Consider the following 19,686-nt stretch of genomic DNA (forward strand, 5'->3'; position numbering starts at 1 on the left):
GGCTGGGGTCTGCTCAGTGGCTGCCTCCTGCCCATCTTCTTCCATTGCCACGCACATGACTGGGCTCTGCCCTGCCTTTGACTGTCATTATTCAAGAAAACAGGAACTGGCCCTGGCTGGTGTGGCTCAGTGGATGGGCACTGGCCTGCAAACCAAAAGGCCACTGGTTCGATTCCCAGTCAAGGCACCTGCCTGAGTTGTGGGCCAGGTCCCCAGTTGGGGGCCTATGAGAGGTAGCTGATTGATGTTTCTCTCCCTCTCTCCCTCCACTCCCCTCTCTCTAAAAATAAATAAATAACATCTTTTTAAAAAAACTTTAAACAAAAATGAGAACAAGAAGTGGCATCAAGCGAGTGTCTATGAAATGTCTGCTCCCAAACAGGCTGGAGTGCCTTTCCAAGTGTCAGGCCAGTCGATGGCACCCTGGCCGCCGGCCTGGCTGGGCCTGTTCCTCAGGACAGGGGACCAAGGGTCATGCCTCCAGCGTGGGCTCAATTTCTGTATCCAAACACCGGTCATCTACCTGCCACGCCCAAGGCCCCTGCTGCCCCGTTCCCGTGAGACATCTTTGCTGTGCAAGCCACACAGTGAGGGCCACCCTGTGCCACATTTCCTCCAAGCAGGCACAAGTAGCCCCAATGACGCTCAGCTCCTGCCATCAAGGGGTGGACTTCTCCCCCAAGACCTTGACCCTTCGATGCTCTTGCAATTTGCTTTGGCCAATGGGACTGAGGCAAAGGTAGTGGAAGACATGGCCCGGAATAAAGCCACTGAACTGTACACTTAGCAGCGGCCAAAACGATACTTTTATGTAATATAGGATTGGATTTTTTTAAAGCAGTGATGTTAAAAGATCTTGCACATGGATGGGGTTTGTTGTCTTGTTGTTCTTTGCAAGCTGGGATCCCATCACAGGAACGGCCAGCTGGTGGGTGCTGCCAGGCCTACGGCCAGTCGCCTGTCGCCCCAGCCAACCGCCAGTCTCCAGACTGAGGCCACGGACACCAGCTGACTCCAGGTGCCGGCCACCCGGCCGAAACCAGCAGAAGAGCCACTCAGCTGAGCCCAGGCTCACTGCCAGCCCTCGGCATCAAGCGCTGAAGAAATGGTCATTTGAAGCTGTCAGTGCTAAGATTCACGGCGGTTCGTCACCCAGCTAGAGATGAACTGATGCCCAGCGAAGGGCCCTCTCTGCCAGCTCCAACCCAGACAGGCCTCCGCACGTTCTCCTTCCGAAACCCGCGGGGGAGATACAACCAGCGCCGAATGTTTCCACAAATGGACATCTTCGTTATTTTGTAGCGGCGATGAGCTGCTACGTTTCCCATGGCGACAGGCACTGGTGCTGCCTTCCTGTTCATCTAGGAGAGAGGGAACCAGAGGTGTCCGTTCACCCTCCCCCACCGGGGGTGGGGGTGGGGCTGCTGGAGTCGGGGCTGCGGGGGCTGTAATCTTGTAGAGACACACGATGTAGAGAGAGCTTCCGATCGCGCTGTTTTCAGAGCCTGCTGAGCTGAGCTCAGTCACCACAAGCCTGTTGCAGCTTTGCACTAGAAACGATTGAATTGGGGGCTGGGGAAGGGTGTCTCTCCACTGCAGAATACCGCGGGCCGCAGGCTCCCTCCCAGCCCTCGCCGCCCCTTCCTCAGCAGCCGTAGACAGACGTGCCCCCACGCAACACGATGCTGAGTGTGAGGCGTGCAGTGCACGCTCGGTGCCCACGTGCCATGCGCGCAGCCGGCCGGGAGCTGGGGACGAGGAGGCCAATTCAAGGGGGCGTCCGGGGCACACGCAGCGCTGACCCACTCGGGAAGTGCCGGGCACCGGGATGGCGTGGGCAGCCCAGCCGGCAGCCGGTCTAAGCGCAGTCGTGGGTCCCGCCTCAGATGCGCCTCAGATGCTGAGTTACGGGGCGCCTCCCTCCGCAGCATCGCCCTCCCCCGCCCCCTCTGTCCCCTCCTGTTGCCGTTGCACCGAGATCCGTTTCTGCGGTGGCCACGTGGGCCTCCCCGCACCTTCCGCTTTGGCCCATCCGGGTCCAGCCTGTGCTCTGTGGCTGGAGCGGCCTTCCCGAGGGCCGGCTGGGTCCCTCCGCGCCCCGGAGCCTGCAGCGAGCCCCTGAGCGGGGGCAGGTGAAACCCCTCACACCGGCGGTCCAGACTTGGGGTTCCAGAGTGAGGAAGCTGAGGGAGGTTTGAGCACAGTGCTTCAGCCGGCACGTCCCATCCCAGGGCAGCTGGAGGGAGGGGAAAGGAAGCGAGTCCAGGAGGGGACGGGAGGGACAGGAGGGGACAGTGGGTACAGTCCACGCTGGCTGCTGTGTCTAGACTGCTGGGTTAGTGTTGGGAGCCACCCTGCCTGGTCTCAGGAAGCTGTAACCCCCCGTGACTTAGGCTGAGTGAAAGACCTCCGGACCAGGAGCCACTGAGGGAGACAAAACTTATTTCCCTGGCATGAACGGCAGTCAATGACGGGTAACAATTCTCTTGGATAGAGAATGAATCTAAGACAGACGCCTTCACAAAGGAATGACGGGGACAAGACTTGCGGGGCAGTGGAAATAACGGGGTGATCGACATCAAGCACCAATTTTGCCAATGCCTGAGTCCTTGAGAAATCCAAGTCTCCCAGCTGCCTTTGTGTCCTCTGCCCAACTCAGGCCCGTTGGAAGTAACAGGGGCGGTACAGTCCGGACCAGAAACGGGCGACTCCCAGAGTAATCAGGCCTAAGACACAGAATATGAAAGACCCTGTGAAATCTGCTTGCTGGAGGATGCTCTTTAATTAGAATATGAAGTCAGGGGCAGGAAACAGAACTAAGCTTTAAATCCTGTAGTCTTTTTAAATGATAAAACCCCAAAATCTCTGGCTTAGGATCCCAGCAGGAAATCTGCCAGCACCTTTCGAAAGCTAACTACTTGTAATTTGCAAACGGTATTGGTATTCAAGAATAAAACCCTGCTTGTGCAGGGCGGTGAGAAACACTCCCCATGTGAGGAGTGGCTCTGCTGTCCCGATTCCCCCACAGGACCTGGTTGTCCCTGTGTATGTTTTTCTCGTGTTTCGACGAACCATCCGCAGCGTTGTGTGATTACCGCCAGCCAGTGATCACGCGTCAGGTTAGGGCACCTCAGATGGGACACACGGAGAACTTGGGCTCGAGGCAGCCTCAGAGGCAGGGGGAAGAGGGCATCGGGCCCCCGGCCTCCTTCCTGTCTCCAAAGCAGACAGCCAGCAGCTGCCGGGGGTCGGCCTCGCCACAGACAGCCACTCCCCAGAGGTGACGCCATGTCTGGGGACTGGGCAGGCGGGATGAGCCCAGCCACGCCAGCCCATCTGGGGACACTCTCATGGCCAGAGTCCATCCAGAGCTCCCAGAGGGCTTGGCCAAGGCTGTGCGCGGCCTTTGTCCAGTTCACCCCCAGCTCTGCCCCATCTTGCCCCTCCACCTCCCGGCACAGGTGGGGACCCTAACACACCTGCAGCTGTAGTTAACACAACTCAGCCAGTCCCAAATGGTGTCCTCCCAAAATTCATATGTGGAAGCTCTGACCCCTAGTGCATCAGAAGGTGGCTGTATTTGGAGATGGGGCTTTTACCGAGGGGACCGAGATGGAGAGAGGCCGCCGGGGTGGCCCTGTGTCCACGTGACTGGTGCCCTTATAAAAAGAGGCAGTCGGAACAGACCCACACGGAGGTGCGGCCACGTGAGGCCACGGGGAGAAGACGGCATCTACACACCGGGAGAGGCCCGAGGAGGGGCCACCCCGCCCACACCCTGGTCTCGGACGCCCAGCCTCCAGGGCTGCCTGGGTGCAAGCCGCCTGGTTTGTGGTGTTTTGTCACGCCGCTCAATGTGGTGCCACTGTCCTCTCCAAACCTCTGTCTCCCGGCCCGTCAAATGGCTCTGTCCACCAGCGTCACAGGCAGCCTGCCTTCTCTCCACTGTGGTCAGTGGGCGACGCCCCCCAACCCAGTGGTCCCCTCATGTCTCCGCTGAGCAGGGGTTTGCTGGGCGCCCTAAAGGGTGAGTGTGTGGCCAGCAGCTGCCCGGGCCCCAGGCCGGGGTTGGCAGAGACACAGGATCGTTCCACTCCGTGTGACCCTCGCTCTGTGACCCCGTGGTCACGGAGAGACCCCCAAATGCTCTCTCCGAGGGAAACCCCGTCACCACAGTTCAACATCCCGGCAACCCCAGTGGCCAGGGCCAGGAGGCCCAGGGCCCTGCCCTCACCGCCCCCAGGTGCGGGGTTGGTGCACCGCACACACACTTCTCGGTGCGGTGCTGCAGCGTCCCGAAAATTACGGAGTAAATAGAATTGTTGAGGGAATTTAAGACACTCAAGGACTACTTTCAAGCAATTTAGAAGCAATCTCCTCACAGGAATTGAAATGCTAATTATAAATAATTACAATCTACTAAGACAATCAATGCTATTACCCTGGCTGGAGCCGGTCGGTGCCACTGACTGGAACAGGAAAACCCCAGACACCGCCCAGCAGGTGAGTCGGCCTCGGGCCTCACTGACTCCCACAGGGCGCCTCTGGGCACCTCCAGGCTGCGTGGGCCTCGGCCCTCTCCCTCCTCCTGGCTCCCCAGGAATTCACGCATGCCACCCTGAAACGGGCACCAGAGAGCTTCGACACCCTGCCTCCACCCCGCCAGGGCCAGGCCCCCGGGGCTTTGAATCCTGGCTCAGCCACTGAGAGCTGTGTGACATTCAGCAGGTTTCTCAACCTCTCTGTGCCTCTGTTCTCTCATTTCAAATGGGAATAATCAAAGTATCTGCCACTGAGGAGTGTTGCGAGGACCACAAGAGGCGATGTCAACGGGGCGGGGCAGGGCGCCCGGTGTGGGGGAGCGGCCACACATACACCGCGTGGGCGACACATGGGGCAGGGTCAACGACCATCTCTCTCTGTTCTCCCTCCCCCCACTCGTGACGGCACGTCAGGGGTTAGTTTTACCGTTTCAATCTTGATGGATGTGCCTGACCAACTCTATGAAGTAGTCGTTCTAAAAGGGCAGGCCCTAGACCAACCCCCACAGCAAAACCTGGGCACTGGAAAGCCAGCCCCCGACTTCCCCGCCGGCCTGTGGAATCGGGAACTCCGGGAGGGGCCCACCACTCTGTTTCGATAAGCCCCCCTGTTCCAGAGGGTCCAGGCTCTATTTTAAAAAACAAAAATAAATGCAGCCACCTCACTTGCAGAGTCGCTGAAGAAAAGGAGACGGAAGTTTCTGTCCTCTCTCTTCCTGTGCTGAACATGAGGGATTCTCCATCCCATCGCCCGCTCTGACGCCGCGCCCCAGCTGCGCCCTGGGTGTGGGTCCCGGGGCTGCCACCACCGGTGCCAGGGGCTGCGGGGCACGGGCAGCCACAACTCGTTCCCTCATTTCCCGGAGGCTAGAAGCCCAAGGTCAAGGCGTTGGCAGGGCTGGTTCCACCAGTAGGTGCTAGTGAAGGATTTGTTCCAGGCCTCTCTCCCAGCAATTCTGGGGGTTCCTTGGCTCGTAGAAGCAAGCATCACCCCAATCTCTGCCTCTGTCTTCACACGGCCTCATCTCTGTGTGAGTCTGTGTCCGAAGGTCCCCTTTTTCTAAGGACAGTCATCTTGGATGAGGGGCCACGCTATTCCAGTAAGACCTTGTGCTGACTGATTACACCTGCAGCCACCCCAAATAAGGTCACATGGGGGCGGGGGGGCGGGGACTTCAACGTGTGAACTGCAGGAGGACACAGTTCAGCCCCGAGCACCCAGGAAGAGCCGGCCTTCTGACTGTCCAGACGGAGACAGCACACGGGCCCCTTGCCCCCCGGGTGAGCTGCCCAGGATTTCTGAGCTGGAGATGCGGGCACGACACAGGTGCTCGGTGACACTCTCTGACCCCGAGCTGAGCAGGAGGAGCGTGCCACCTGCCGAGAAAGGACCCTCTCCTGGGCCCTGCCTTGGCTGGGCATGAGGCCCCTCAGCTCCTCACAGGCACAGGGCCCGGGAGTGACCTGACCCCCAACCCCTCCTGGCTCTCCTGTGAGCAGGTGACAGCTCCCCCACCGACCCAGCAGGGCGGCTGCCTGACTCAGAAGTCACCTGCACCGGATTCTGGCTGCAAAGCTTCGCGCATGCCACTGCGGGCGTGTGTCTCCACGGGAGAGCACGTCACGTTCTATTAGGGGACTCGGTATGAAATGGCATTTATTTTAGAGAACTTACAACGCAAAGCACAAACTGCCTTTAGCGAAATGAGATTACTGATATCTGTTTAATATCCGCTCTCCCGAACGTCTTTACTTCTAAAGCAATTAGAAGTCCCCTTAGAAAGCCAAGAAGGAACCGGGTAGGGAAGTACCGTGTGTTGCCGTGTATAATGCGCACTGTTTCGCCCAAGTTTTTGAGGGAAAATAAGGACGCGCATTATACACGGGTAGAACTCCTCCTGAGGAGTTCTTGGACTTCTACGTTGAGTAAGTACGGTGAGTTTGTTCCCGGTACACAAAGTATCTGTGCCTTGTGTCTGTTCTTGTGCTTTGTAAGCATTGGGTACATGAAATCTCTGTTACCACAATATGTTCACAAATAAATGCTAAAATCCCTTTATAATACACAAGTATCTAAGTAGAAATAAATAATCAAATTAAAAATTACAACAAAAGATTTTTTTCCTGAAAGTTTGGGCCAGAAACGCGGGTTATACATGGCAAGACACGGTAACTCGTGTGCACTTTCTGTGGCTACGCCATAGCTGGGTCCTAGGTGAAGCTGCTTTCTTAGAGTGAAGGCGCCCTCACCCCACATGTGTGTGTGTGTGTGTGTGTGTGTGTGTGTTCGTGGCAGCCACAGGAGTGAATGGCCGTTTCTGGAGGAGAGTGAGGTCACAGACTCCAGGCAGCTGTTCCCGGCACCAGTGCGTGGTCAGAGCTGCTCAGGAGTCCAGGGACCGCGTTGGAGTCGGCGCCTCAGGTCCCACCAAAGCGCGGGGGTCAAGTTGCGTGTTCCCTCTGGGGCTCTTGTTCTAGAAGGAGAGCGCAGCATCCGCCGGCTCCCAGGGGAAGGGGGCCAACTCAAGACCCTCCGGTCAAGGGCACCCCCTCAGCTGGGGCACGGTTCCTGGGAGAGGCCCTCCGTCTCTGCTCCAGGTTGGCTCTTCCTCCCCATCCCCTTGCCTGGCGGGCTGCTTGTGTCCCCAGAACCTCCCCCAGGGCCACCCTGAGGGACTGCAGCCTGGGCACCACCCTGAGAGGCCTCGGAGGGGCCTGCCCCATCTCTGCGGCCCCCAGCCGTCCCCGTGGTAACTTGGGTCCAGGGGCTCGTTCACCTCAAGGACAAGGATGATTTCTGACAAGACAGAGGTGAACCAGCAAGGCCCCAGCTTTGTGCTGGTGGGGGCGGGGGGCAGAGGGGCGCCAGGACCCGGCCTGAGGAGCCGCAGGGCGCAGGGCCAGTGGCTTGGCCTAGATGGGGCGCCAAGGAAGCCAGAAGGAAAGACGGTGGCCCCCGGTGCAGACAGAGGTGAAGCCTCAGATAAGGAGAAGGCTTTGGCCTCCCCCTTCCCCTGGGGCGGGATAGTGGGAGCTCTCGGCCTCAAGGGCACGCAGGGTCAGGCCCAGGCCCACCCAAGGCCCGAGGGGGGCGCCAAGCGGGAGGCCTCCCCGGAGCACTGCTGCCGGATGAAGACGGAAGGCACCCCAGGGCGAGTTCTCTGGGCAGCCGCTCGCCGCTGCAGCCCCGGCCTCCTGTTCGCTCGGCTGCTTCTGGTTTACTCTGTGTTGGGTGTGGTGGCCTTGGGGTGAAGGGACAGTCCACCGGGAAAGCTTTATTCGGTCCTCCTCCGTCTCCAGGAAAGTTCAGGGGTGTGGACGAGGTCAGGAGAGGCCAGGGGAGTCACTTCCACCGGATGCACTACCTGCGGTGGCTGCCACAGAGCACCACGCCCTGGGCGGCTCGCCGCAGTTGACCTTGGCCTTCTCCCAGGTCTGGAGGCCAGGAGGCCGAGAGCAGTTTCCTGAGCCGGGACCGAGGTGTGGCGGGGCCGTGCTCCCTGGGAGGCTCCTTCCCGCCTCCTCCAGCTCCTGGCGGCTCCAGGCGTCCCCGGCAGTGGCCCTATCACCCCACCTCTGCTTCCGCTGTCACATCTCCCTGGGCCTGGGCCACCTCTTGGCCTCCACAGAGGGACACCAGTCCCTGGGCCAGGGCCCACCCTGCTGCGGCCTGACCTCACCTTAGCTAATCCCTTCTGCGGCCACAGCGGACAAGTCACGGGCGTGGCGTGGCCTGGGCCCCACCCCAGACCCGGCTCTGTTACCAGGCGCAGCCCCTGCTCGAGAACACACGGGGGACACGGAGCCCCAGGGCTGCGGGCCTGAGCGACAGTGTTACTCTCTGGCTCCCCTGGTCTGGATTCCCGGCCAGGCAGTGGACCCAGTGCTCGGTGGGGGAGGGGCTGGGTGGGGCCGAGCTTAGCAGACCCTCCCACAGCTCACCCACGACAGACGGCCAGTGAGACCCCACTCGGGCCAGCGGATTCTCAAGACAGAGGCTTTCTACTGAGCTTCTCTGGAAAGCGAGGATCCTGCATCGGGCCCCAGCCTCCTCCTCTCTGACCCAGCCGGCCTCCCCCTACCCGTACCAGGCTCCAGAACCATCCCCCCGCCAGGGGGAGAGGTCTTCCTGTCCACCTCCCCTGGCCCTGTGATTGGACAGCCCTGTCACCGGTGTCCAGCATTCTTGGAGGCCACCCACACCCCTCGAGTGTCTGACTCCAGCCCCCAGGCCCTCCCTGTGAGCCCATGCCCCACACCCACTGAGGAGACCGAAATCTCCTGAGCTGGGGCATTCTGAGCCATCCTCAGACACAGGTTCTGCGAGCAGAGCGCACCGGCAGGCCTCGCCCTGTGACACGGGACTCCAGGGTTCAGCCCCCCTGCCCCCTGCCCAGCAGGGACACGGCACGAGGCTGGACAGGGACCAGAGGGGCCCTTTGAGGCCAGCCACGACTTCACTGTGTCACCTTGTTCCTGCAGCTGGTTTTGACCAAATGTTCCTTCCAGAGTCAAGCAGAGCGTTGGATGCAGGCACAGTTCCGGTCCGAGGAGGGCTCGGCCCCACAGGGACGCACGCAGGGCCCCAGGCCGCCCCCCAGAGGCCATCCCCGTACGTTAGTGCAGAGGGGGCGGCCGGGAGGGGGTCCCGACTCGGAGTGAACTCTGTCAGCATCACTCCAGACATCACTTGTCACCGGACACGTGGAAAGATTTCCAAGGCAGGGAGTTAACACAGAAAGCAAGTATCCCAACGACACGTGTGCATGACACCATTTATGGGGGGAAAGAGGCCCCATCGGCGTCATGCACGCCTGCTCTGCCTGCATCTTTCTCTACGCCAACGCCAACACCCCCGGAAGACCCGGGAAGACGCGCCCCGAGCCTCCCGGGTCGGAGGGAACGGAGGCCCGGACTGGGGCAGCCCTGCGCAGCCGGCCATCACCGGGTCACGTGACCCACTCACTACAAAGGACACAAACGACCCGCCAGAGGGGAGGCCCCCAGGGGGTCCGTCCCGAGGCTGCTCTGGTGGGGGCTTTCTGCTCCTGGGGACCCGGGGTGCTGCCCCCCAGCACCTGGATGCCCCGCCACCCCAGGGGCTCCCCGATCCATCACTTCCTCATTGTCAAATTTGTACAGGGACAGTGAGTTTCTCCTTGTAAAGTGCCACTTGGGTAGTCAAGAATTATTTTTAAAAGTGAAAGCAAACCCATCACAAAACCAAAAGGAAAAGGTGGAAAAGAAGCCAATGAGGCCGGTGTTCCCATCAGAGGAAGGTCGGGAACCCGAGTGGAAGCGGCCCGGCGTGACCTCTGCGGCGTGTGTGCCGGCGTGTGTGTGTGGCGGAAACACCGGGGGCCGCACAGATCCGGGCTCCGCCGACGGAAGGGAGACGCGTTTGTCCGAACAGAAACCCACGTTCCTCTCCTGGAGTGAAGTCGGCAGGAGCTCACACGTGGGCTCTTGGAGGGGAGGCAGCCGTGACGCCGGCGCCAGGCCCGTCTATAAGATGAGGACCCCTCCCCCTCCAGGTCCCCCCGGGGGCTCTGCGACAGCAGGAGGCATGGGGACACCAAGGCTGGGTGGGGGTGGAGGCGCCTCTCAGACCCCAGGCCTCTCCCTTGGGAGGATGGGATGGGTCATCCAGACACACGCACGCAGGCAGCTCGGGCTGCAAGGGGCGGACGTGAGCACACGCCTCACACACACTCTGCGAGTAGGTCCCGTCTCCTGATCGTTACCATCCTGTGCCCACTTTCCGAGGGAGGGGACTGAGGCTCAGAAGCTGACATAACTTGTCTGAAACCTCCCCAGGGCCGACAGAAGCAGGACCACTTGGGCCCCGGCCGTGGGACCGGGAACGCGCCTTCCGTTAACACGCAAGCTCATCGCTCTCTCCTCCCGCTCTCCGGGCTCGGTGGTGATCACGGGGCTGCTGGGGGGTTACTCCCCAGGGTAGGGGGGCCTCCCCCTCCAGGCCGCCCCACCAGACTGCAGACGCGGAAAGGCAGGACCAACTTTGCCCTTGGCCACTGTGTCTACACCGGGGCTAGCTTGTGACAGACGCCCGAGCAGTGTTCAGGGATTCAGACCCACGTCCTGCGGGGAACGGGAGCTGGAGGCCGGGGGTCTGCCCCCTGGGGTGCCCCGGCTGTAACGAGGGGGATCCTGAAGGAGCACATCCACACCCACAGGGGGTGAGGGCGGCGGCTGGGGCGGCTCTGACATCTGAGAGGGGCTGAGAGGGGGCTCTCCCCCTCGCCGGGAGGTACACCACATCTGTCACCCTCGGTGGTCCTGGCGAGAGTGCAGCAGCCCATCCCTCTCCCTCCCCACCCCCCGAGGACGGGCACCCTGCCCACTGCCGAGGTGGGGTGGGGAGCACAGCAAAACACCTTCCAGAGTCCCCGGGGCGGTATGCAAAAAGCCTTCGGGGTCGTGTGACCGTGCTTGCCCTCTGCTTCCGGAACTTTTCCACTGGGCAGTCACCCCCCTCCCGCCCCCCAAGCTGGGCGGCCACCCTCCTGCTCCTCTCTTGGTGGAGCTGCCTGTCTGGGCGTTTCCCAGACGCGGGGTCGTTCGGTACCTGTCCTTCTGTGCCCAGCTTCTTCCGCACGGCACCACGTGCCCAGGGTCCAACAGACGAAAACCCAGGACACCCTGTTCAGTCGGAATTCCAGGAAAACCACAGGTAAACGTTCAGTGCCAGTATGTCAGACGTCGCACGGGACGCACTGTTCCCGAGAAGTGACTCGGTCTGCCCGAGGTTCTCCTCGCACCGGGAACCCCGCACTTCCTCCCCGACCTCCCCTGGGGGGTGTCTGTTACCGGCACACCACCCAGAGGGCCCCGTGGGAGCACCAGCTTCCCCTCCCCGCGGCCAGAGCATGCGCGGCCCAGCAACTGCTGGCCAGGAAGGTCACCTGAAAGGACCCCATGCCCTCCGCCTGACCTCCCTCCTGCTCAGACTGGACGTCCTTCCTGCCCACGCCCCGCCCCCGCCCAGGCCTAGGCCAGGGCGGGCCACCAGCAGCCCCTTGTCCTGCTGGCCCGAGGGCTCCTGCTCACAGAGCAGAGCAGGAAGCTGGAACCCCAGCCAAGTCCATTCGGGCAGATGCCTGGGGGGCACTCCTACACGCAGGGGAAGGGGAGGGGCCTGCACACATTAAGTGCCTGCTGCATGCACCCAGTGAGTCACTGCTAAACAGTCTCTTCAAAACAATTCCAAAAGATAAGCATTATTATTTTAAAGTATTGTCTTGCTCTATGGATGAGAAAATCAGGTTAGGTTGGGTGAAGGAGCTGGCGGACCCCTTGCTACCTAAGCAGATGGCGACTCCGACCCTGTGTCCTCGTCTCTAGGGTAGGGACACTGGCAGCCGCCGTGGCCCCTGGAAGGTGCCAGGGCTCAGAACGTGCACGGCTTCCACCACAGCGCACAGACGCAGCGCGGCTGTCGTGACGACGTCCACACTCCAGTCTCTGTCTCACAGAACCCTCCGGGACACGATGAAACACACTCACGACACCTTGGCAAAGGGCACCGGATGCTGAAGACTCGTCTTTGGTCACCCAGAGAGCACGCTGGGCCTGGCTAGGTGGCCCAGTGAGTTGGAGCGTCGCCCCCGCATGCTCAGAGTCTGTGGGTTCAGCGCCTGGTCAGGGCACACACCTAGGCTGCAGGTTCAATCCCCGTACAAAAGGCAACCAGTCAATGTTTCTCTCTTCCTCTCTCTCTCTCCTTTCCTCTCTTAAATCAGTGACAATAAATATACATCCTGGGGTGAGGAAGAAAGCAAGAGAGGGAGAAGGAAAGAAAGGAAAAAAAGGCCAAGAAAGAACGTCGGCCTTCAGGGACCGAGTTGCAATTGGCCCCCTTGAACTTGGGACGAACCACGGGAGAGGCAGGCTGGTCAGGAGGTGGCGCTGGCCAGCCCGGGCTTCCTCCGCACCGCGAGCAGCCGGAATGGCTGGAAGTAGGCCTTCCGTGTGGGCCTCGAGGAGGGCCCTCCCCCCCCCAAGAAGGAGGCGCCGGCTGGGCTGTGAGTCATCCTTAGCTCCGAGTGCCAAACCTTCTAGAAATGGATATTTTGAGTTCCTTTGGAAAGCAGTTTCTAAAGAGGAGTCTGACGAGGCTTCACAGACGCGCACGGAGGAGAGACCCCAAGGGCCGGTGCTCGGGAGAGGGCGAGAGCGGGGCCGGCCCTCCGTCCACATGCTCAGGGCCGTGGGGAGAGCCGAGAGCCCATTGGGGCGGGTGGTCCCTGGGGGGACCCGGGCTGCTAGGAGGGTGGGTTCCTGACTCAGAGGCCCCTAGCTCAGCCCCCTCGGGCTGGCCCGTGTTGTCTGTCTCCGGATCCGGCTGGGAGAGGGTCCTGGGAGGGACAGGGCACTGAGGGGGAGGGACCACGCTTCTAAAGCTCTGCCCTCTGTTCAGGGGTCTGTGTGGCCCTGTCAGCAGACCCCGGGGTGCTCACCAGGGTCACCTGGGGACAGACAGACTTGGGAGGCCTCAGGGACAGCAGTGCACCCACTAGGCCTCGTGGGCGGGGGACCCAGCCCGGAATCTGGCTGACCACGCCCGCTGACCGAGGGCCCTGGGGCACGGCCACACCTCTTTCCAGGTTCCCTTCTGCAGGAAGGGGGCAGAAATGGGGACTTCAGGGGAGTCTGGGAGCCTGACAAGAACCCGGCTGAGACCTGTGTCCCGGGGCCAGGCCCTGCGGCTTCCGTGTGGGTCCTAACGGCACGCCCTCCCTGTACTCAGAGAGCAAGTCTGTCCCGGCGCCCGCTCGCCCGAGAGCAGAGGAGCTCCTTCCACCCCAGCCACCTAAAGACAGAACAGCCAGGGAGGGGTGCCCAGTGGGTCCTCCTTCCAGAGCCTGACAGCTGTTTCTGGGGAACCCGTTCTCAGGCCCACGCACCGCAGCTCGGCGTGGGCTGCCAGCTGCCCACTGGTTTGGAAGCTGGCAGGCCCCTGAGGCACGAGGGCAGACCCGGGCCCACGAGTCAGACGAGGACCTCTGCACCACGAGGTCGGTCTGCATGCCCCGAGGGACAGTGTCGTCGGGAGGGTCTGGGAGCCTGTCTTCTCAGAGCGGGGACGGCCACCCTGCTGATGATGGCCTTTCCTGTTTCTCCTCGCTGTGTTCACCCCTGGGCTCACCGGAGATGCCTGCCCAGTGGGACCAGGGGTGTGCTGATGGCCAGAAACCTGGGGCCACAGCGACTCAGCACAGGAGGAACAGGGGGCCTGCACGTCCACCCCTGACCCCCACCATCACCAGGGAGGTCGGTTTCCCCTGATTCCTGCCTGCCCTCCTGCAGGCACCGCCTGCCTGCCTGCTGGGGCCCAGCTGGGGGTTCCCTCAGCCCCTCCCCCTTTCTCCCCTGGCCCCACAACCCTTTCCTCACCCCCTCCCACCCCCACCCCGGCCCCAGCACCATCTGCCTGTGCAGAGGGGTCTACACTCTGCACCCTGCCAGCTCAGCACTCAGACCACAGCGGACAAGTGGGTGATTAAAGCAAAATCAAAAAAGTCTATTAAAAAAATGGTGGTTACTCCTGAGAACAGGTGCGGCTTTTTTTTTTTTTTTCAATGAGCGTGGGTTAAGCATGGAAACTGAACAATGAAAACCCCTCGTGTCTCCCAGCGACACTGTACAGAATAAAATGGAATTTCCGGACTGAAAACACGTCAGAGCTGTAGCCGCAGGCGGCTTCCTTCCAGGCTGCGCACGCTGGGGGCCAAGCCCCCCACACCCCAGAAGGGTCCCGGCCTGAACTGGTCAGGGCTGGTGGACCCCCACTTTATTCCGCCCCCTCCTTAACAGTGGTGACAGCCTGGGCCACATGCAAGGTGTCGCCCAGGCATGTGCCAGGTCAGAGGGTTTGGGTGAGTCTTTCTTGCCTTCACCCTGACACAAGAGCCAGAGATTTGACCCCAGCTGGGGACGAGGACCAGAAGGGGGAGGGAGGTCCCCAGTCCCTGCTGCTCCAGGTCTCCACCCACCTGCCCCCTACGAGGCAGGAGGCAGGCGGCAGGCTCAGAGCCCTGCCTCCAGCAAACGCGCTGCACTCCTCTGGGGGCTGTGGCCAGGATCGCAGGGGAGGGGGTGGGAGCGGGGGGATCAGCCCAGCCCCACCCTCTCGGAGCTCACACTCTTAGGGGGAGACAAACAGAAGCCATAGCCCCAAACCATTTGTCAATGCTGTGGACAAAACAAACGGGGACTAGAACAGATTGGGCAGGGGGCCTCCTTCCATGGGCGCCCTGTCCGACACCCATTCTTCCCTTCTCCTGCGCCACACAATCTCAGTATTGGTGATGCAGCCATGAGCCCGGCTTTGAAAATGTTTCTCAGCTCCCCTTCCAATGGGCTTTGCTAACGAGATACAAATAATGACCTGAGACTCTAGAAAAGTTCCTTAAAGAGGACTGCCTCAGTCACTGAGAAGTGCGCTCTTCCTCCATTCATTCTCCTTCTTCCTGCCTGGGATATGGTTATGATGGCTGGAGTGCCAGTGGCCATTTTGTGACATGAACTGACCTTCCCAAACAGTGTTGAGGAAGCCAAAAGTTTAAATAGCAGATACATTGTAAAGTCAAGCATTGGACTTTAGATTCTAAAACCTATATTCCTCACCCTCTCCAAACTCTACCCTCTACACACACACACACACACACACACACAGCTGAGATGGAAGACAAGGAAAGACTTTTCATGTTCCGAGGGCTTCTCCAGGGATGGAAGGTCCCTGTGAATGCAGGGAAGCTTCTTGCCCATGTGCACTTGGCCCCGAGCAGAGGGAGCAGACACACCAGATGACAGCAACTCTTGTTCTACCGAAGGTTCTAAAATCAAACCCTCAGTTCTTCTTTGTGACTGCAGCCAGATAAAATTACACAGTGCCAGCAACTTATAAATAGAAAAAAATAAATGGGGAGAAATGAGCAGATTAAGCTGTAAACTACCAGAAGGACCCAGAAGGTGGAATTGCTTTGTTTTTTTTTTTTTCGTTTGCTCGTTCGCCAGCTCAGTGGCTGGAAATCTCTGTGCCTGCATCTGCCGCGTGGTCCCTGGCGAGCCTCTGGCTCCATCCCTCTCGCATCAGCTGAACTCGAGGTGCAAATGCAACCGAGCACAGGGCCGCTGCAGAAGCCAGTACTCATGAGGCAGGTGCTGATGCAAAGGAACGTGGTTTATTTGCAGGTGCCAGCCACCTGGAAGATGGGGGCTCTCGTCTCAAAGCCCACCTCCACCTCTCGGTGGAGGGAGAGGCTTTTGTAAGGAGGGAGGGGGGAGCAGAACACAGAGGTCAAGGGAGGGGGTCGAAAGGTTCTCTATGTGCAGACGGGCTCGGTCCACTCTGCCTAGACAGGTGACGGCCCGGTCAGTGTGCGTCACCCTGGGTTAGTCATCCGTCCTCCACGTCATCCTGGCTGCGTGCTCGAAGGGCAGCAACCCTCCCGCAGCTGGGACGCCTGAAGGTCGGAGTCTGTATCTTTAGAAGTAAGTTCCTAGGATCCTTACACAAACAAGCTGTTCACAGCTACAAGCCGCCCATTACTCAGAGTCAGCAGTTACGGAAACAATGTGAAAAGACCGGCGGGGCGGGTTACGGTTCCCCGCTGCTGCAAAAATGCAGAGCGTTGGGCTCTGAACTCTCACCTGCACCGGGACGTCCGCTTGGGACGCGGAGTCCATGCGGCTGGACACCAAGCAGGGGACACACAGTCGCTTTGACAGTCTGCATTTGGCAGACACCACATTCCTGCAGAGAGAGGCCCCCAGGGAGCCCTTCCCTGAGCAAGGGGGCAGCGGAACCCGAGGTCCATGGCCGGCGTCGGCAGAGGGACGTGCATCCCCCTCCCACACCGCCGCTCTGCCTGGCTTCTCCCGGGAATCGGCCGCTCACTGTCCTCCGCACACACAGCCGACAGGAAGCGCTGGCAAGCTGGAGGCAGGATTAGAAAGAGAAGAGCCGGCGTATGGTGTCTGGAGCTGCCAGACTTCTCCGGCATGCAAGGGAGGCACAGCTGCGGTTCGCTGTCAATGGCGGCATTCTGCCGCATGGAAGACGGCAGCACTGGAACCCACCGGAAGGGATGGCCGGTGACACGGAGAGCGAGCCAGGAAACCGAGGCTGCGTCACATGCATGGGCTCACCTTCCCGGTGACACCCCCTATTCTCTGGCTAAGAGATGGCGGGGTGGAGGCAGGTCTTGAGCAATCGAGCTGGTGTCCCCCGTCTGCACATTTCTGGGCAGGACAAGAGCCAAGAGAGATGGAGACCGCCCAGCATGCACGGCGTCCGTCCCGGCCTGGCTGCCGGCTCTTTGTTGTGATATTAAACTTTTATCTTGAGAGCAGATTCACATGCAGTTGTACAAAGTAACACAGAGGGACTCCCTACCCAGCTTCCCTGATGGTGACAACTTGGAGGACAGGGGGACAGCAGCGTAAGCTGGGCACTGACCTTGATACAGATGAGATAATAGGGAGCATCCCATCCCCACGGGTCCCTGCGCCGCCCCTTGTGTGTCCGTTCACTCCCCCGCCATCGGCCCCTCCAACCACCAGTCCCCCCTCCAGCTCCACAATGTGTCATTTTCAGGACATTCTCTAGAAGGAACCACACACACATAGCCTTGTGGGACTGGCCTTTTCTCTCAGCAAAATGTCCCAGTGAGTCGATCTCTTTTTGTCACCCATGTCTTTGGAAAGGCCTGCCTGCCTTTGGGGGAGTGCCCGGGTAGGAGCCACAGCTCCAGTGACCCCCTCCCCCCAACCAGCAGGTGCAGGCCCAGGCTCCAGCCCTGACTGGGGTGGGGGCCTGGAGGCCCGGGTTCCGCCTGCGACCTTCGAGTCTGCGGGTGCAGGTGAGCTCGGGCTGCTTCTAGGGACACAGCGTTCAGGGTCAGGGAGGGTGGATGTGCAGTCAGGAACCTTCCTGGCTCAGTGTTCAACAGCGGGGGGTTCTGGCGGGCCAAGTCTCAGCAAGGCTGGGGGTTACTTCTGGAAGCTTCTCTGGCCTTCCCACGGGCCCTGCACTCCCTCCAAACTGAACCAGTGAGCTTCCACTGCTGTCACCTGAGGCCCCCGACTGGTGTACCCACTTCTCCAGAGGTCAGCCAGGGCGTCAAGCCCGAGTGCACCCCCATGAGCCCCCAGGGTGGGGGCGGAGAGGCTCAGAGGAGAGAGCACCGAGCAAGGGGTCCACCCAGCTGTGGGAGGGGACATGCCCCATCTGGCAGGTCTCCTTGGCGGGGGGGAGACAACACATGTCCCACCACAGCCAGTGGCAGCGTTTCTGTTCGGTGGGACCTGGAATTTGGCTGCTGGGCTGTTACAGACGGAGGAACGCTCCTCTAGGAGACAGCACCTCATCCCTGCGGGTCCCCTCAGGGCTCATCCCCACTGTCGTTCTCTCCCCTCCAGCACACGCTCACACTCACACTCACACGCATGTTCTTGCACACACATGCTCATTCACCCTTATTCACTCACGCTCAAATATGCTCACACTCACATGCTTGCATACTCACGCGCAGTCAGTGCATGCACACATGCTCACACTCACACACTCACACTCAGGGGCTGAGCTCACACTCTGACCTCTTTATGCTCCTTGGCTTTGGTACTCAAAGATGAGCTCGAGGCAGGAAAAAAAAGAGAGAAAATAAAGCCTGTTCTCTGCCTGCAGTTCACCTGATTCATCTTCGCTGCTTCTGCTGGTCCCCTGACGAGCAGTTCACCCAGTGCTTGTTTCATTTCTGCTTCTTAAGAAGGAGAACTGATTAGCCCAGCACTGGCGCCAAGGGCCAGCTGCGGTGCTGGGCTCATCTGGGGACAGCAGTGGTCCTCGCCCTTCACCACAGGGTGGGGGTGACTGTGGAGTCCCCCCCACCGCAGGGACCGGGCCACCCCACTGCAGGGTCCTCTCTTCTTGCCCCTCCCATCTCACTAAGCCCAAGGGCGTGGCCACGTCACAAACTGTGTGTACAGAAGACCAAAGTTCCCTGCCAGGAGGGAGTGCTCTGCTGGGCTGGGGTCCTTCAGGGCCGGGTGTGGGGGAGGTGGGCCTGGGCTGGAGAACGTTGCTCACTTGGGCAAAAAAATTAGGAGGCACTAAAAACTCAGCAATGGAGATTAATACTTGAACACAGTATCTTAACAAATCAAAATTGATGCCAAAACATCAACAATAAACAGCCCTGGCTGGTGTCGCTCAGCTGGTTGGAGCATACTTCCATGCACCAAAGGGTCGTGGGTTCGATTCCCAGTCAGGGCATACACCCAGGTTGCAGGTTTGATCTCCAGTTGGGGTAGATATGGGCAGCAACCAATTGATGCTTCCTCTTTTTCCACCCTCACCCCCCTTCCTCTTTCTCTCAAGCAATGAAATAATGTCCTCAGGTGAGGATTTAAAAGAAATCAGCAATAAACAAAATATCAAAATTTTAAACAAACACAAAATCTGGGCCTGACTTACCAAGGCATCTCAGTCACCTCCCCCTGCCCCCTGCCCCGCCCGTGGGCAGCTTGACCCCCAAAGCAGGGGAAAAGGAGGGGCCAGGGCTTCCCAGGGGGGCCGGGCCTTCTGTGCCAGGCTCCCAGCAGACCCCGCTGAGGGGGCCCAGGGCACACCAGGCCTCTCGAGCCCCCCTCCCCCGGCCCCGGCCCAGCCAGGGCACCCCTCTGCTGTGCCTCGGTCCCTGGGACACCCACCCTGTGGGGTGGTCTGGCACAGGGCTCAGTGCCCTGCTCTTCCGGGCCGTGGGCAGGGCAGGTGGGCTCCGGGACCAGAACTGCGCCCCACCAGCCCCAGGTCAGGGAGGACCTAGGGAGCAAAGACACCCCGGGAAGTGTGCATGCTGGGTCGGCGCTGCAGCCGCGGGGCTGGTGGCGCCCGCCCCTTGCAGGGGCTGGAGCCGCAGGGACCCAAGTGGCCCTGCCCCCACCCTCCAGCAGCGATCCGATCCGTCACCTCTGGCTCGGGTCGCTCTGTGGGCTCACTGCCGTCCCCAGTGCCTTTCCTCGTCCCTGCTGCTTCCAGCTCGGCCTGTGTCACCTACGGCTGACTGTCTGAGAGACACACATCTCTACCATGAGTCGACCTTTACGGTTTGAGAGCGCC

At 60.4% G+C, this 19,686-nt stretch overlaps 1 protein-coding gene across 1 annotated transcript in view; it reads right to left on the minus strand.

The window, feature by feature from the left end:
• AGPAT3 (1-acylglycerol-3-phosphate O-acyltransferase 3) overlaps window positions 1-11,150 on the minus strand; it is a 95,355-nt gene extending 84,205 nt beyond the window's left edge. The window contains exon 1 of the mRNA XM_045852739.1: window positions 11,131-11,150. The gene's annotated coding sequence lies outside the window, so the exon portion shown is untranslated. The remainder of the gene's footprint in view (window positions 1-11,130) is intronic.
• Between the last annotated feature and the right edge of the window lie 8,536 nt (window positions 11,151-19,686).

The sequence above is a fragment of the Phyllostomus hastatus genome, unplaced genomic scaffold, assembly GCF_019186645.2.
Source record: "Phyllostomus hastatus isolate PE091 unplaced genomic scaffold, TTU_PhHast_1.1 phas_contig_948, whole genome shotgun sequence".
In the NCBI taxonomy this organism is placed as follows: Eukaryota; Metazoa; Chordata; class Mammalia; order Chiroptera; family Phyllostomidae; genus Phyllostomus; species Phyllostomus hastatus.